The 18,533-nt window shown below is 41.9% G+C and overlaps 1 long non-coding RNA gene across 1 annotated transcript; it reads left to right on the top strand.

Annotated features, from left to right (window-relative positions):
* The first annotated feature begins 7,496 nt into the window (after positions 1-7,496).
* On the top strand, positions 7,497-15,389 carry LOC114068564. The gene is made up of 3 exons (XR_003573617.1): positions 7,497-7,579; positions 7,665-7,670; positions 15,379-15,389. It is a non-coding gene; the product is annotated as an uncharacterized LOC114068564 (long non-coding RNA).
* The last annotated feature ends 3,144 nt before the right edge of the window (positions 15,390-18,533 follow it).

Raw genomic sequence — 18,533 nt, 5'->3', positions numbered from 1 at the left:
CATGTGCAGATCTCACTGCCTTGTCAGATCAGAGGTGTGAGAATTCCAAAAGCACTAAAACTCGTAAGAGGGAATGGACAACCTCGAGAGAAATCAGTTTTATTATTAGAAAACCTCTTGGGAATAACAAAACAGTTAAACCAAATTTTAAAACCTAATATCTATACCTGGGAAAAAATACAATCCAACGCCCCTCCCAATGGGAACTGTAACTCAGCCCTAAATTGGCAACACGTAACTAATTATTATAATTCATTAATCTAGGGACTTAAAGTGACTAGCCCCCATGAACAAAATATCCTAAAAGCATTAGAAAATGGGAAAAAAAAAAAAAAGATGAAACACCTAAAACATGGTTAAAAGGACTGAAGAAAAATTTACAACAATATTTAGGCAATAATCCTAACACCCCAACGAATCAAATATTACTAGAAATCCACTTTATAAATCATGCCTAAAATAATATTAAAAAAAAAAAAGACCTAAAGAAATTAAGTGAATGGCAAAACAGAGGGCTCAAAGACTTACTGAAAGAAGTCTAAAAAGTATACATGAACAGGACTCAGCAAATGGGCCCAAAAGTCCAAATGATAAAATATTTTTATTGTAAGAAAAAAAAAAGGTCATCTAAGAAGAAATTGTCCAAAAAGACAGAGAGACCTAAAACCATTTAAATAAGTTGAAAAATATAAAGAGTGTCAAGGACTTTATTATTTAATTCCTGGGACTAAAACATCATAACAAACTCTTGATAAAACTAAATTAAGACCCCAGAACGAAAAATATAACAAATCCTAGTAAATATTAAAACTAATCAAACATATATAATCAAAATTCCCCAAAGTTATAAAGCTAGGAAAAAAAAAACACAGTTAAAGTAAATGAAACAAAAAAGAAAAAAATTTACCAAGCTTCTCATAAAACAAGTTTTAATCTAACAACAAAAATCGTGCCAAAATTGAGACCACAGTGTCGAAAACTGAGAAAAGAAAAGGGAGGAGGGCGAGAGAACTGAAGAAACGGTGTCTACTGTGATGAAAGGAAAAGTCTGCAGCTTTAGTTTGGATGGTTTGGGAAGAGGGAAAGATAAGAACAGTGATAGAATCGATAGAGAGAGAAGGAAAGAATTGCATGTAGTAGACTGAGAAGAGAAAGTCAGAGAGAATGGGAGAATAGTGCTTCCCCTCTCCAGACGAGCTAGGGAAAGAGGATGGGACTTCGAATTGATTGATTAGTTAATACTTTTATTAAAAATCTGAGTTGAAATTAGAAACTCTGATATAGTAAGTCTGTGGTTGTATTTGCCAGTGTGACATAAGAAAGTGTTGTATAATTTTGCTGTCAAAAACTTCATTTTTAAAGGAAATGCAACAGGACCATTGTTAATATCATAGGCTATTATGATCATACTTCGTATAAATGTATTAAATAATAAGATAACATTGCTGTCATTACATGTGTCTGTGCCTTTAAATATTCTCACAAACCTAAAATAAAGCCAATTATTTGTTATCTTAAGATATGTACACAGAAATAATTTTAATATATATTCTATACTGAAAACCATACTTTTAACAAAGACTTCAGTGTTAGTATCACCTTTGCTTCTTCTCCCTTCCACCTAAGGTGGAGACTTTGTGTACATCATGTGTGTGAACTGAGTGCCTATTAATTACATCAAACCTGATCTACCCTAATTTCACTAGGAAAATGTTTCTTCTCACTAACCCTGTGAAGTAACTTCCTGGCTGTTTACTACCAATCTGTTTATATTACCCTGTAAAAGATGTAAACATATCTTAAAGAACTGACTGAAATAACCTTGATAAAAAAAATATATTAGCTTTTATATGATGAATGCATTTATTTTTATTTTTATTTTTTTTCCATAAACTTATTTGGCGTATTTCTTTTGAAAATTCCTAGCCTGGAGGGAACTCTGGGGGAAAACTACCTGGCAGGGCAGATACAACTGCCCTGAGTCAAGTTTCATTTCTATGGATTGCGGGGAAAAGAAAGAAAGAAATATTTTCTTTTTCCTTCCTAAGCACAGCCTTAAAGTAAAAAATAATTTTAGTGTTTATTTTATACTGAAACCCATGTTGTTAAAATTAAAAGAAACAATGTGACAGCCCAAGTAAACAGAATTGTATTTATGAGCTAAAGTCTGCTGCTGGTTCTCGGCAGATCACTGTGGTGACTGAGACTAATTATATTAGTTCCTGTGTAATATCATATTCACAACCTGGGGATATTCCTGCTCTCTGTGTCCTGATCGAACTCAGTGTGAAAGTGGAGGGGGTTGTGGTAGAATTGAAAAAAAGCAAAGGGGGACCTTGACCCAAACAGCACCCTTAAATTTCAAAATGCATAAGATAAACCCTGGGGATTGGGAAGAAAGCATCTTTAACCCCTTGTTGAGAGAATCCATTCCAGGAACTGCACACAACGGAGACTGTGGTCCGTACTGCAAAGCAAAGACGGGCACATGCCTCCCGAATGAAAGAACCTCTCCCAATTGACCATTGGACTACAGAAAGAACTACGGACAGTCTGAAATTATTCTTGAGAAGGAAAAGACTGGTGAATAAATAACGATTCATTCCAAATTTCTAGGGAAGCATCCCCCCTGCTATACAAGTGATTCCAAATACCTCCTCCATATACTTTACAAATAACCCATTATGTACCTTGGCATCCAAACAGAATTCCTCTTGAATCAGGGGCAATCTTTAAAATAATAGGAACCCATATTCATCTGCCCCACTGTTATAAAGTAAAAACTGATATTCGTGTACTTCATAGAATACCCAGAGACATATCCTGTTTAAAACATCCCCATTTAACTCATGAAGGATGAACAGTTTGTCAATGTACTAAATGTAATGAAAAGTAATATTATTCATCTTACTACATACAACCCCATTGCCCAAACTGTAAAAGAAAAATACAATACCCCAAGAATTTATACCTGAGCTAAAAGGTATAGAAAAGCAACCAAACATTTACACAACACTTTGTGAGTGGGAACTATTAGTCCCAAGGACATAGGAAATGTTTAAAAAGAACTGGAAAAAAACCAAAACAAAACAATAAAACACTGTACTATAAAGTTTGTGTGGAAAAAGGCAAAACAAACCCTTAAATCAATACACCTATAAAATTATTGGTGGAAGTACTTTATAAAATGCCACCTAAGGAAAGAATTTTTATTCTACCCTTTAAAGTAAAAAGAACAAACAATAATGATTGAAGTACTTTGTCTATAATACTTTGGGAGTGTGTTCTTTTCCTTCACAACATCTTAAACTTAAAGGCCATATAACCCCTGAAGAATACGACTGCTGCTGAGAAGATTACAAAATAACTTGCTGCTCCATGCAACTAAGTAGGCAAGGAAGGCAGAGGCGTACTAAAGTGGGTGCGTAAGTATATGACAAGCCTCTCAATAAACCTGAACTAAAAGCTAACACTCCTTAAAAAACAAAAAACAAACAAAAGAAAAGGGACAAAACCAAACCAGAAAATTAAGCCTTAATTATGTGTCCTCAAGGTCTCCACCAATAATTTAGAAGTGGGCATTCCTGTATTGTTGTGTACTCAATATACCAATAACAAAAACACAAAAATAACTAATAATCATCAGACCTTTAAAAAATAATTTGTGTTTAACTATTCACCTTGGTTAACTACTCTGTTGTCAACTATTACAAAACCTCTTATTTTATTAATTTTAAAACTAACATTTACACCATGTGTTTTTAATAAAATTATTACCATTATTTAAAAAAAAGAAAAAAAAAGGGGGGGATTGTAATACAAGGGTTAACTTTGTTCATAAATCTTATGTATATGAGGGAATAAGAAACTTTTGTTATAATTCAACAAAATAAGTTTCATAGACATCCTGTTAATCAAGTAAGTGTCAGTAAAATTAATTACAGACATCTTACTAAACAACCAAGTATCAGTATCGGTGGAATTTACAACTGATAAGAAGTACAGCTTTCATCCCTGACGAATTCCAGATGACCACCTAACAACAAGCCACGAACTCACAGCCACAACACAGTCGCATTCAAAACCCACGACTTGAAAATGTATAAAAAGGGACATTTACTACATTTTATGTGTGTCTCGGGCAGGGCACTTGCTCCCCAGACCATCCAGCACTGTTTTGCTTTATTATCGCTTGCTTAATAAATATATCAATGTTGAATTGGAAGTGAGTTGTCTAAATTCTTATACCAATTTATAACAAGAAGGGTTGGGTAATTTTTTTCTAAGATAGAACACTGTTGTCCTCAAATAAACTCGGTTCTTTCCATGAGACTTTTATAAATAAGCTCCTCAGCTACACTATAGCCACTTCAACCCAAGCAGTGTTAGTGCTGGAAGAAGCCTTAGTGTAGGAAATTCTCTGGCAATTGCAGCATATTTCCCACTGTTGATCAGAGTACAGTCAGTTCAACCATCAAACCTTTCTCAACAGTAAAGTCTAACTCACAGTGGTTCCTATTTAAGTGACTTTTACTTCTTCTGTAGGACAGCCTAGGTCGGGGGGTGTGGTGTATTGTGTGTCAGTATGCACAGCATCACTTCTCCAGGTGGGGATGCTGTAGGACAAAGTTCTCCTTCCAAACAAAGACACTCATTGATTGTTCAAGAAACATAAGGAAGAATAGAAATGATGTAGTCAGTTTTGTGCACACCTTAAAATATGAAAAGCCACCCCACCTCCTGCCCCCAGAAATCAGTTACAGAAAAGTCCACAAGTACAGTATAAGACATTCAACTGAAGATAAAACAAGTCTGAAAAGCAATACTGGATTTCATACTTCACAGGCAGTATTGCCAGTTAGAAAGTGGTTAACGAGTTTTCAAAGATTCAATAATTATTAGCATTTTAAAAAACCCCAAATCAAACAAAAAAACCCAACCAAACAAAACACCACAAACAAAAAAAAAAAACCGCCGGTAATTATTCATCATTCTTCCTTCAGCTTGCAGTAAGGGCACCACAGCGCTAGGTCCTCCCGAGGGGACATGTGATCCTCCGGCGCCGGGCCCAACTTCCTGCACGAAAGGGCTGTAATGGGAGGGAGGGGACGGGACGACACAGTACAACCCACACGACAGAGAGGGAAAGCAGGTTCGCTTAGTCCCCACTGCCACACACACAGGCACTCATAGAGAGCCAGAAGCGCCGTCGGAAACGCCGTCGACTCCTGCCGCCCTCCTACCGCATTTTAGAGCGGCTCTGCTTCCGCCCAGGGGAAGGCGCAGGCAGCAGCAGGGACTGGCGAGTAGGTTGCCACTTCAACGAGAGGTGCTGACAGCTCATACACATCTCCCCGTCCCCCCCCTAAACGCTGAGGGGTGCGGCGGGGCCTCCCCGTGAGGAAAGGGTGTGAGAGGGAGTGGCCAAGGGGCCCCCCCGCCGTGAGAGTAGTCGAAAAACATCTTGGCCCGCGTCTTTCCCGCCACCTCTTCTCCCTCCTCACCTGCAACTCCTCGAAATCCGCCATTTTCTACCCGCTGGTGCTAGGGTCGCCACTGCCGCCACCATGATGCACCCCTGTGTGCAGCCCCGGCACGTGACGGGGGAGAGCAGCTCCAGCGGCGAGGGAGGGGGCGTTCTGCGCCTCCTTATGGCGGGTCGTCTCTCCCGCCCTGAGAGAAATCGCAAGAGGAAGTGTCCCTTAAACCAAACAATAATTATAACAATTAAAAAAAACCAAACTGAGCTAACAAGCAGGCAAGCAACCAAGTCAACCCAAAGGAGAAGCTGAAGAGAGACGCTAGAAAAAAAGTCTGAAATGCAAAATGTATTTGCCCAAAATGACTTGCAGAAACAAACCCCAAAACTTGCCAAGAGTATTGAAGGAGGCATGTTTATTTACAGTGTCGGGTGCATGTGGGATAATTCCTCCAATCACGCACACCCATTGTCTTTGTTCAGCTTCTTTTATGCAGTGTAACGTTACATATGCATTAGTAATATTACATATACATTAGTTGTGTTACATATGCATTAACTGTGTCACCAAATTCCAGAAAAGTGGGAGGGGAAATCATTAACATACACCACTCCTATAACTCTACCTTGGAACACCCTCTTGGAGTTTTCTTTCCAAGGGTCTTTTGGATGAAGTAAGAAGTCTTCCTCAGCTTGAACTTTCTACTTTTGCTAAGAACTGCTGAGTTGGCACTGTCCAATTAACTCAAAACTGGTATCTAATCCAGGAGCTTCTCTTTATCAACTTTCAAGGTCTCTTTCTCATGAGCTTCAAAGCCCCTTATCTAAACTCTAAGGTTTTCTGTTCCTGCTAAAGTCTTCATTATAAAATTAACTATATCCTCTCTGTGAGTTAGCATAAGCAAGTAAGGCCCTATCCTAATTCTATCTAAAAATTAGTTAGTAAGTAAATAAGGCTACAATCTTGTATTATTGCTTTATATTTTGATCACCCTTTATCAATAGTAACCAAAATTTGAGCATGAAAAATGGATCCCTAATTTCATGTTTTTCACAAATGCAATGAAATCTTAAGCTGTGATGACTTCTTAATGTTCTTTGGGCTAGGGCAGGGGCAGACTATCTATGCAAACCCTGCATTACACAGTCTCTGCTGTCATGTCAGAATTAGGACAGCTCCCCACTACCAAAAACTCCAAACTATGCACAGTTGAATGTCGTTGAATTTCTGGTTGGATAAGTTTAAGAGGTGATAGGAAAATAAGACTTTAAGCACAATTTATTAAGTCCTCGGTGGCCCTCTTTGAAATTGCCACCCCTCACCAGATGATCAAGTGAAGTGCATGCTTTCTATGGCAGCTGTAAGGAGACAAAATAGGAATTGCTTTCTCCAGTGCAGGATTACTTAATAGGATTTCCCACTAGTGGTTTCTGTCACTTGAGCAACTGCTGTATTCTGTGTAGGAACACTGCATTCTGACTTGCTGTGGGGGAGGTTTGACTTTTTGGAAGATAGAAGCTGTAGCTGCACAGTGTTCCCACCTAACTGGAATTATACGTTTAGGGCTTAATGATGTTTCGTCCCACATTACCTGGCTTGGCTTCCTAATTCTGTCTTTTCTAATTCAAAGGAAACAACTTCCTTCTGTTTTACTCTGATGAGTCTGCTGCTTTGTTGTGTCGATGCAGTGTTTTCTCACACATCTCTGGGGATAACCTCAGCAGTACTGTATGTGGAAGGGGTTACAGATCAGGAAAATAAAGTAATTTTCATAGAACTGGAATAACAGTATTGTCTATGTATGCTGGTAGAGCAACTTTTTCAAGTGTTGTGGTTCTGTTGAGTAACTGTACTTAAGATTATTCCTTCCCTAATTACCAGCTTTCACTTTTTCCTAATTTTATGTTCCTTTTTTCTTGTTTCTTTAGTCAGATCTCTGGTGCTTTTAGCCTTCCATTACTGTTACAGTATTTGAACAAAGTACATAGATGAAAAATATTGAAGCAGGATGCTTTGTAACTTTTGTCTGCCCTGTACTCCCACCTTTAATGCTGCATTACTATTCCTCATTGCCTTTTTTTGTATGATCTTTCACAGCAGTCTTCAGTTCACATATTGGTCTTAATATTGCATCCAGTCTTTCTTCTCCTTTCCTTAGCTGTTGAACTTTTTGTACCTGTTAAGGATCAGGTTTTAGCATGATTTATTTCCCGTAAAACCATGCTACTCATGAAGTTTTTTCCTAATGCTCGCAACAATTGCATGTTGACCCATAAATAGATTGTGGAGAGAGGTTCCAGAGTCATTCTGAATAAAGTGTTTTAAACTGGTATCTGTTGCTGAAGATGCTATTTGTACTCTATGTCAAACTCAAGTGTGACTCGGCTAACTGCTATGTCTTTTTCTGCATTTTCTGGAAGTGAGCTAGCTGCTAGACTACTAGTGACAGAAAGGCTTCTTGAAGGCTATTAGCCTGAGCTGGCTTTTGATTTTCATACTTCCAGGTCAGATAAAGCTGTCTGAAACAATAGTGAGCCATGTGGGCAGGACTTTGCTGCCTAATGACATCATACCAGCCCCCAGAGGTTCTGCATCTGTCCAGCGGCAAGAATTGAGGCATTTCCAATGTTATCAGGGATTTTCTGTATCTGCATTTAAATCTAGATGTTAGATGCTAGAAAGCTTACCTGGAACTGCAAACCTTTCAGTTCTCAAGAGCACAGACGATTCAAGTTTGGAAACGAAAGAACATATCTTCTGGCTGAGGGGACAAAACCTGACAGTTCAACAAGAATTTCTGCAAGAGCAAGGAAGGGAGCTGCTGCCTAGGTTCAAAGACAATTGTAGATTAAGCAAACTGTAAAGAACACCATTAGTCCTAGACAAGTGATTCTTCTTTTAAAGTGTTAATTTTGATCCTAATTAACTGAATGCAATTGCTGCTGGCTTAACTTGTTCCCACAGACAACCTCATTGTGTAATACAGCAGTTTCTGAGCCTGCGTACATCGAAACCAGCACAGGTAGAGTTCATTCAGGCTGCCACGCAACAGGCAGAAGAATGTATGGGCGTCACTGCCCCCCCTCCTGAAGGGCGGGGAGAACCACACCTCCTCACAAGCTCCAGCCTCTGCCAGCAGTGGAACATTTCAGACGGGCGATCTCTGCGGGGGGACCCTCCTCAGCCGTGCCGACTTAGTGCCTCATGCTACCCACACAGTCGGTCCAGTAGCCAGAATCTCTATCTCCCTCAGGTTACGTGCATAACTCCCTATTGTGCCTCTATCAGTCACGACAAGCAATAGGAGCATTGATCTCAAATCACCAGATGCTCCAGTCATCATTTGTTTTTTGCTATCTCTCATCAGTGGCACGGCATGAGGATTATACCCTGCAGTTAGGGCATGAACTACACATATTAGCCGCAATAAGCAAACACCATTTTCGCCTTCTCCTGCGCACCAGGGCCCCCACGCGGGTGACCACCAGACCCAAAGAGTGCCCCCTGCTGACAACCACCCAGCAACTGCAGGCTCTGCACCTCCAGAGATCCAACAGCGCCCCCGTCCTGATCGTGGTTAGAATTGCGTCAAAAGGCAGAAAGTACTGAAGTTTTTGTGTTCTTTTGTTATTCTGCCAATACACATATATCCTTTAATAAAGGACTATTATTTTTTTTTCTTTCTCTATATTTCCTCAGTTGGAGTCTCTTAATTGTGGATTTACAGTTGCTTAGAGGCAGGAGCTTGGTCTTTCTCATAACTCATCCTCCTTGGCAAAACACTTCAGTCTCATTAAACTGAGACAATGGGTCAGGCACAGAGGGTAATAGTGAATGGGGTAACATATACTGACTGGCTCATTTCTAGTGGTGCTCCACAGGGTTCCAGTGATCTTCAACATCTTGGCAAATTACTTGGATGCAGAACTTGAAGGCTGTAGTGGGTTGATCCTGACCAGATTCCAGGGACCCATTAAAGTCACTCTCTCACTCTCCCTCTGCAATTAGACAGAGGAGAGAGAGAAAGACACAGCTAAGGATTCATGAGTAGAGATAAGAGCTGGGAGAGGTCACTTACTGATTACCTTCACGCGCAAAACAGAATTAAGAGTGAGGATAGTACTTAAATTTATTACTAACAGGCTATGAGCCAAAGAGTGAGAAATAAAGCAGTCTTAAAAACACCTTCCCCCCACTCCTCCTTCCTTCCATGTTCTCCCTCCTTTCCCTCCCCAGCAGTGCAGGGGGATGGGGAATGGGGGTTACAGTCAGTTGTTTCCCATGGGTTTCAGTTGAGTCTCTGCACCCCAATAGTCCTCCATGGTCTGCAGGGGGACAACCTGTTTCACCATGGTCTTCACCACGGGCTACAGAGGGACCTCAGCTCTGATTCCTTCCCCTGCTACTGTGGAGTCCCTCACATGGGAGACAGTCCTTGATGGATCTCTCCAATGTGAGTCTACCCCTCGGGCATCAGTTCTTCCCAATCTGTTGTCCTGTGGGTCACTCCTCCATGGGGTGCAGTCCTTCATGAATGAGCTGTACTGACATGGGTCCCCCACAGGGCCATGAGTTCTACCCAGGAAAAACCTGCTCCAGCGTGGGCTTCCGTCTCCACGGGCCACAGGTCTCCTGCTGGAATTTCTTCTGCGCAACACTCCTCTGTTCTTAAATATGTTATCACAGAGACATTACTATATCTGCTAATTGGCTCAGCCTTGGCCAGCACCAGGAAGTCCATCCTGGAGCTGGCTATCATTGGCTTCATAGGACAGGGGAAGCTTCTAGCAGCTTCTAACAGAAGCCATCCCTGTAGTACCCCCTGCTAACAAAACCCAACCACAGAAACCCACGACATAGGCATACTAAGCAAATTTGCAGATGATACTGTTGCCTTAAAATCGGGAGCCAAAAAACTCATCAGTCAAATTTAGAGTAGAGATAAGATAAAGAGCAGGTCTTTAATGACGGCATCCTAGCCACAGGAGTACAGACAAGATGCCTGCACCCCATCTCTATGGTTCTACAGTTTTTTAGTATTTTGTCCATCCAATATCAGAACCATTCGCCCTGCACATACTGTCTTTGGAGTCTCTCCAAGGTTCCGGGTTTGAAGGTTGCTTTGACTATGATGGTATCTTGTTCAGGGAGCCCCTGGTGGTCTAGTGGTTAAGGACGCGGTGCTGTCACTGCTGAGGCCGGGGTTTGATTCCCGGTCAGGGTCCCTCCCCGGGCAGATGGAGCTCGTTAGCCCTGTAAGGCAATCCATCTACGTCCTGAGGACCTCGCTGCCACCGTCCAAGCGTGCTTGGCCCCGGCAGGTGAACCTCAGGATTAAAGGGTGGGCTCAGTTCTGCGCACACTGTGTCTCACCTAAAAAATCCAATGCACGGGCTGGAAGGTGTAAAGACCTTCCCCGGTTCTTCATTCGCGAAGACTGGCCATTAATTAATTAATCTTTTTGTTCAGGTTGATGCCCAAAAAGGCACATTGAAAACTGCTCAGAGACAGTTGTGAGTCTTTAAGTAGCAAAAGGTATTCATTTTAAGCAACGTTTTCAGTGTAAAGTCAGGTATTTATACATTTTTTGTGAGAGATTACATAATTTCTACATGCATATTCATATTATTGCAACATTTAATTATAATATTCATAGCAGGTGGAGCCTGGGCGGAGTCTAGATGGAGTTGTCCTTTTGGGGTGCTGTTTCGGGGGTCGTTCCTGTTTCTTCATCCTCAGGGGGTCTCATTCCAGAAGTCTTCCTCTCTTTGAACTTTTCAACTTTCTTAGTTGGTTGTCTTCCTGATGGTGAATTTTGCAAGATTTTGGATTCATGCCCCTATTTTGCCACTTATTCCATAAAGAACCCTTCCTTATGTCTATTTAGGTATGTGTGTTAGCATTTTTGGTGTTCTTTACTTCCCTGTGTTCTTACTTTATGTTCTTTGTGTTAGTGTGTTAGCATTCTTTGGCCAGATGTTATCTTTCACTAGCCTTGAATTCTGGTTCCTTTAGTTCTTTACCCAAAGTATGCATTCTGAGTTAACTCCTTCAGGGCCCTGCTCTGTTTCAAGGCCTAGGGTGCAAATGTTCTTAAACAGAATATGTTTATTACAATTCTACCTTGAAAATAAGTCTAAACAAGCTTTAAGAATTGAGAAAATTCTATATGAAATGGGGAAATAGGGTTTAGTAAGTGCTAACTACTAAAGTGTGACAGACTAATGTAGCTGTCTACAGCTACATTGAAATCTACATTTACAACACAATTACTGTAAAATCTACAAAAAACTAAAAATCCAGAAAGTTCAAAGGCATATAAAACTGGGAGGAGCTGTTGACTCCCTTGAAGGCAGAGAGGCACTGCAGAGACACCTCAACAAATTATGGGGCTGGGCAATCACCAACCATATGAAGTTCAACAAAGACAAGTATCAGATTCTGTATCAGTGATGGGGTCACCCTGGATGTAAGTATAGACCGAGAAATGAGAGGCTGGAGAGCAGTGCCACAGAGAAGGATCTGTTTGTCTGGGTTGATGGCAAGTAGAATATGAGACAGCAGTGCCCTGGCAACCAGGAGGCCCAACCATGCCCTGGGGTGCATCAGGCACAGCATCACTAGCCAGTCAGAGCAGGTGATGAGCCTGAAGGGGAAACCATACTCAAGTGGCCAAGGTTGCTTGGCTTGTTCAACCTGGAGAGGAGAGGAGACTGAGGGGAGACCTTATAGCAGCGTACAGCTTCCTTACAAAGGGAAGTGGAGGGGCAGGCACTGAACTCTTCTCTCTGGTGACCAGTAACAGGACCAAAGGGAATGGCATGAAGCTGTGCCAGGGGAGGCTTAGATTATATATTAGGAAAAGGTTCTTTACCCAGAGAGTGGTTGGGCACTGGAATAGGCTCCCCAGAGAAGTGGTAACAGCATCATGCCTGACAGAGTTCAAGAAGTGTTTGGACAATGCTCTCAAGCACATGGTGTGATTCTTGGGGTTTTCCTGTGCAGGGCCAGGAGTTGAACTTCCATGGTCCTTGTGGATCCCTTCCAAGCCAGAATATTCTATGATTTTATGATTCTGAAAAAAAGTGTTAATATAGTGATGGTTTTGTTGTTGCTGAGCAGTGCTTGCACAGTGTCAAGGCCTTCTCTGTTTCTTATATCACTCTGGCAATGAGGGGGCTGGGGGTGCACATGTACTTGGGGTTAGGGATAGAGCTGGGACAGCTGACAGCTGACCCCAACTGACCAAAGGGATATTCAACGCCATATGACATAATGCTCAGTATATAAAACAGGGGGGGAAAGGAAGAAGGACAGGGGATGTTTGGAGTTATGATGTTTGTCTTACCAAGTAACCGCAGTGCTTGATGGATCCCTGCTTTCCTTGAGGTGGCTGAACCATGCCTTCCCATGGGAAGCAGTGAATGAATCTGTTGTTTTACTTTACTTGCATGTGCGGTTCTTGCTTTACCCATTAAACTGTCTTTATCTCAACCCACAAGTTTTCTCACTTTTACTTTTCTTATTCTCCCTGGTCCCACTGTTGCCCATAACAGAGACACAAACCAACAGAGTGTCAGTTTATGCGGTGCTTTATTAAGGGCCCGGGAACCTGAGGACTAGCGTCCCAAGTCAGGATTCCAAAGACCCTCATTTCGAGTTCATCTTTTATATGCTCAGACAAACAATTCTATATGCTAGGTTACCACATCAAAGCAAACACATTCAGTTATAAATAAACTCATATTTCACTCAGATTACAATCAACCGTTAACTATCTTAACATAAATTTTCCTCAGCTGTCTAACTTCCAATTACTGTTTAACTAACTCCCACCACCCAACTACATATTATCTTAAAATCACAAATCACATATGTTTGTTCTACATGCTTGAACTAATCCTTTGATTATTGTTTCTTGTGTTTCAGCACATTCCCTACAAAACAGGTCTTGACTTGCTCCTTCGACCTTGCTCCTTCGGCCTTCGCTTCTGCTCAGGTCTTAATCCACCTGATAAAACTCAGTCCATGCAACACCACCAGTGGGGTAGTGAGCAAGCAGTTGCATGGTACTTAGTAACTGGTTGGGCTTAAACCATGACAGTTCATCTCATCAAGTAGAACTGCATGCTACTGTGGACTAATTCAAGATACGGTGTATCAATTTACTGTTGCAGAGAAACTGGAGTACGGACAGCACTAAAGGAGTCATCTCTTTGAAACACTTCCCTCATTCAATTCACCTAGTGTCATGTGAAAGGGGAGGGATTACCTGACCCTTAGTGTGGGGGAGATTTTCTTGACCCTAAGTAATTTATTTGTCTGTGAGCACACCAGAGAAGGCAAAACTCTTATGTCTGACCAGTCTGTCAGCATCCCATAAGGGGACCCTTCACCAAACAGATTCACAAGATCGGAGGGTGATTCAACTGCCCTTTCCAGGGCGGCTAAGCCAACAGTGTGGAAACCCCTCAGCAAGTCTTCCCAACGTGTTATCCGCTGCCAGCAACTGCTAGCACCTGTAAAGGACTTGCTATAACAGCTTATGGAATAACACTCTTTATTAATGCAAATTGTGACAGGTTAATAAGGTTCGTGGTCATTGGTGATAGTGTCTAACTGCAAAAAACGTTTAAAGCAATCTACTGTACTACAAAGCAAGCACAAGCTCTAATCCTAATAACAGCATTTAGTGCATATAGAATATGTTTCTTACCCAATAGGCATTCCTATAGGGGGTGAAGACAGGTTCAGCCCATTGCCTGATCCCAGCAGTTTCAGTGGAATCTTCCTCAAATTTCCCTCTATTCCCAACTTACCTTTATACTATAGGTTTCATTGGAGCTTAAGTGACTTTAGTCATAATTACTTTGATTGAAGTAGAAGTGTCTCGCTTTGCTTCCCATACTTAATGGGGTAGTTGTATCTTGGTGCCTGAGGAGAGGGATTTCAACATAGTTGTTGGCTCAGCATCAGAACATCTTAATCTATCTCCCTTGGTTATCAGGTACTATATGGTCTTATGAACTACAAAGTACCACAGTGTTCCTTTCTCTGCAGGGATTTCTGTGGAGGGAGGCTGTGGCATCTTCACTCTCCATTCCATCCCCTGTAGCAGGTGTCTATCTTTGTATAGGGAACCTTTGTGGGGCATGTCAATTGCCTTTCATCCAGGTAGCAGCAGCTGCATTTTATCTTGTAATTCTTAGTTCCTTCTAATTCTTAACCCCATCCATTATCCCACGTCCAGCTTTTCATAGAATCATAGAATGGTTTGAATTAGAAGGAACCTTAAAGATCATCTAGTTCCAATCCCTCTGCCACTAGACCAGGTTGAACAAAGCAACCTGTTCCAGTGCCTCACCACCCTCACAGTAAAGAATTTCTTCCTTATTTCTGATGTAAATCTACCATCTTTCAATTTAAAGACATTACCCCATGTTCTATCACTGCTTGCTCTTGTAAAACGTCCCTCTCCAGCTTTCCTGGAGGCCCCCTTCAGGCACTGAAAGGATGCAATAAGGTCACCAGGGAGCCTTCTTTTCTCCAGGCTGAAGAACTCCAACTCTTTCAGCCTTTCCTCATAGGAAAGGTGCTCCATTTGAAGCCACTCAATTGAGGCAGTCTTTGAGGCAGTCTTTGAGAAACAAAAGGTTAACTCAAACACAAAATTGTGGAAGTAGTTCCAAAACCCTAGCATTAAGAAACCACAGAAGTAATGAATTGTCTGAGAAACAGAACATGTTGACAAGATAGAACATTTAAAGCATAAAATGAAAAGATAACAACATCAACAAATCTTAGGACGAGACAAAAGTCAACCTGACCCTACTACACTTGCCAACTATCCAAATTAGGGAAACATCTAAGGAAAGTTCGAAAGTTTACAACGATAAAGAAGAGCAAACGACCACTGCCCATGATGAAGACTACAGGAACTCCCACCTCTAAACCTCCCCAAATTGAAGACTCCGCCTATTTATGAATATTACAAGTAGATGTTGCAATTTAATGAATATGCATGTTTGTGATGTAACTTTATGCTCAGAACTGTATAAAAAAGCTGTGCTAATTGTACACGACAGAGTTCTTTGTCCAGGGCAACCTGGGAACTCTCCAAGGCGTTGCATTAAAATACCTCCCGCTTTAAAGAAACAAATCTTTATCTCTAAAGCAGTCTCTCTGTGCTTTTTTGGGGCAAAAATTCGGCTTCACATTCCTCTAATCATTTTCACAACCCTCCTCTGGACTGTCTCCAACAGGTCAATGTCCTTCTTGTGCTGAGGACCCCAGAGTTGGATGCAGTACTCTAGGTGGAGTTTCACCAGAGCAGAGGGTCAGAATCACCTCCCTTGAACTGCTGCCCATGCTGTGATGCCTCAGAATTTTTAGGATTTTTAGCTTTTTGTAGATTTTAAAGTAGCTGTGTAGTAAATATAGATTTTTCGTATAGCTGTATAGTCTCTCACACTTTAGAATAGTAGTTAACACTTACCAAGCCCTATTCCCCACTTCATATAAATTTTTTTATATTCTTTAGTCTTGTTTAGGCTCCTTTCAAGGCAGGACTATAGTAAATACATCTTATTTAAGAACATATGCACCCCAGGCCTGAACAAGATACCATCATAGTCAAAGTAACCTTCAAACCCGGAACCTTGGAGAAGCTCCAATGTATGTGCTGGGAAGAAGAGGAAGATGAGGAAGAAAGGAGTCTTAGGACCTCTGAAAATTCAGGGGAGGTGTGCCAGGGGGGCAGATAGTTCTCAGATTGGATGGATAATACTATAAAATTGTAGAACCACTGGACACAGGTGTGCGTCTTTGTACGTCTTGCGCCAGAACGCCTTAATTAAAGACCTGCTCTCTATCTTACCTATGCTAAATTCTCCTGGTGATTTTTTGTCCCAATCTTTAGGCAATACTGCTTTTGATGCAGTCCAGGACACAGCTGACTTTCTGGGCTGTAAGTTAACATTTTTGGCTCATGTCCAGTCTCTCATCCACCATCACCCCCAAGGCCTTCTCAGCAGGGCTGCTTCAGTCTGTTCATCCCACAGCCTGTATTGATACCAGGGATTGCCTCAACCCAGGTGCAGCACCTTGTACTTGGTCTTGATAAATCTCATGAGATTCTCATGAGCCCACTTCTCAAGCTTGTCCCAGTCCCTCTGGAGCGCCCCGTCCTTCAGGTGTGTCAACTGCACCACTCAGCTTGCTCTCATCTGCATATTTGCTGAGGGAGCACTCTATATCTTCATCTATGTCATTAATATTAAATAACACTGGTCCCAATACAGAGTCCGAAGGGACACCACTTGTCACTTATGTCCATTGGGACTCTGATCTATGGACCAATACCCTCTGGATGTGACTGTACAACCAATTCCTTATCCAGAAAACAGTCTACCCATCAAATCCATCTCTCTCCAATTAGAGAGAAAGATGTTGGGGGACCATGTGAAAGGCTTTACAGAAGTCCAGATAAATGACATCTGTAACCCTTCCCTTGTCCGCTGATGTAGTCATTCCGTCATAGAAGGTCACTAGGTTGCTCAGGCAGGATTTGCCCTTTATGAACCTGTACTGGCTGTCTTGAATCACCTGCCTGTCCTCCATGTGCCTTAGCATAGCTTCTAGGAGGATCTGTTCCATTATCATCTCAGGCCCAGAGGTGAGGTTGACAGGTTGATAGTTCCCAGGGTCCTCCTTTCTACCGTTTTTAAAGATGGGTACAATGTTTCCTTTTTTCCTGTCATCTGGGACTTCACTTGACTGCCATGACTTTTCAAATATCATGGAGAATGGTTTGGCAACTACATCATCCAATTACCTCAGGACTCTGGGATGCATCTCATCAGGTGCCATGGATTTATGTACAGTTAGGTTCCTCAGGTGGTCATGAACCTGATCTTTACTTACACTGGGAAGCACTCTGCTCTGCCAGGGTCCGTCTTGCTGTCCACCCATTCAAGAGGTGTAGAAAGAGAGGTTACCATTGAAGACTGAGGCAAAAAAGTTGTTGAGTATCTCAGCCTTCTCCTTGTCCACAGTTACCAGTTTGACATCTTTCAATATCAGGGGGACTATGCTTTCTTTACCTTCCTTTTCTGTCTGACATACCTGTAGAAGCCCTTCTTGTTGTTCTTTGCATTCCTTTCCAAGTTCAGTTTCAGTGGTGCCCTGGCCTTCCTCACCTCATCCCTACATACCTGGACTGCATCCCTTTCCTCTTCCCAGGATACCTGTCCTTGCTTCCATTGTCTGTGCATATGTTTTTTTCCCTTTAGTTTGACCAGCAGGTCCCAACTTAACCATGCTGGTGTCTTGCCTTCCTTGGCCTATTTCTTGTCCCTATTCATCACTAGCTCTTGCACTCTATGGAAGATGTCCTTAAAAATCCACCAGCTCTGTTCTGTTCCCTTGTTCCTGTGGGCAGTTTCCCATGGGTTCCTGTTGACTAGCTCCTTGAAGACTGGAAGTTTGTTTTCCTAAAGTTCAGGGTCCTGAGTTTACTCTTCACCTGACCCATATCCCTCAAGCCTCTGAGCATGATCACTGCAGCCCAAGCTGCTCCAATCTAAACATCCACAATTATCTTTCTCATGTTTCTTGACCATCAGTTCCAGTATTGCCTCCCCTGTGGTAGGGTTGTCTATTACCTGGCTTAAAAATCCATGCTTTCCAGGAGTCCCTTGGATTGCCTACAGCTTGCTGTGCTACTTTTCCAGCAGATGTCAGGATGGTTGAAGTTTTCTGTTGATGCCTCCCATAGCTGGAGCAAGAGGGTTTCATTAATAGGCTCCCCTTGATCAGGTGGCCTGTAGTAGACACCAACCACTATGTTCCCTTTGTTGTCTCAGTCTCTGATTCCCACCCATAAGCTTTTGACCTGCTCATAGCTATTCTTCAGAGACAGCTTTCCTAGTTTTGGCTAGGACAAAGTTAATTTCCTTGCAGTAGCAGTGAGGGAGAGCAGGAAAGGGGTCAGGCTGAGGCTGAGGGGGTCATGCACGGGGAACCTGTGTTGTATTCCATACCACTCACATCACT

The sequence above is a fragment of the Empidonax traillii genome, unplaced genomic scaffold, assembly GCF_003031625.1.
Source record: "Empidonax traillii isolate 1590-97213 ecotype Southwest subspecies unplaced genomic scaffold, ASM303162v1 scaffold1089:size187794, whole genome shotgun sequence".
NCBI classification, from domain to species: domain Eukaryota; kingdom Metazoa; phylum Chordata; class Aves; order Passeriformes; family Tyrannidae; genus Empidonax; species Empidonax traillii.
Note: the sequence above shows the minus strand (reverse complement) of the source record. Positions and strands in the feature narration are given on the sequence as shown.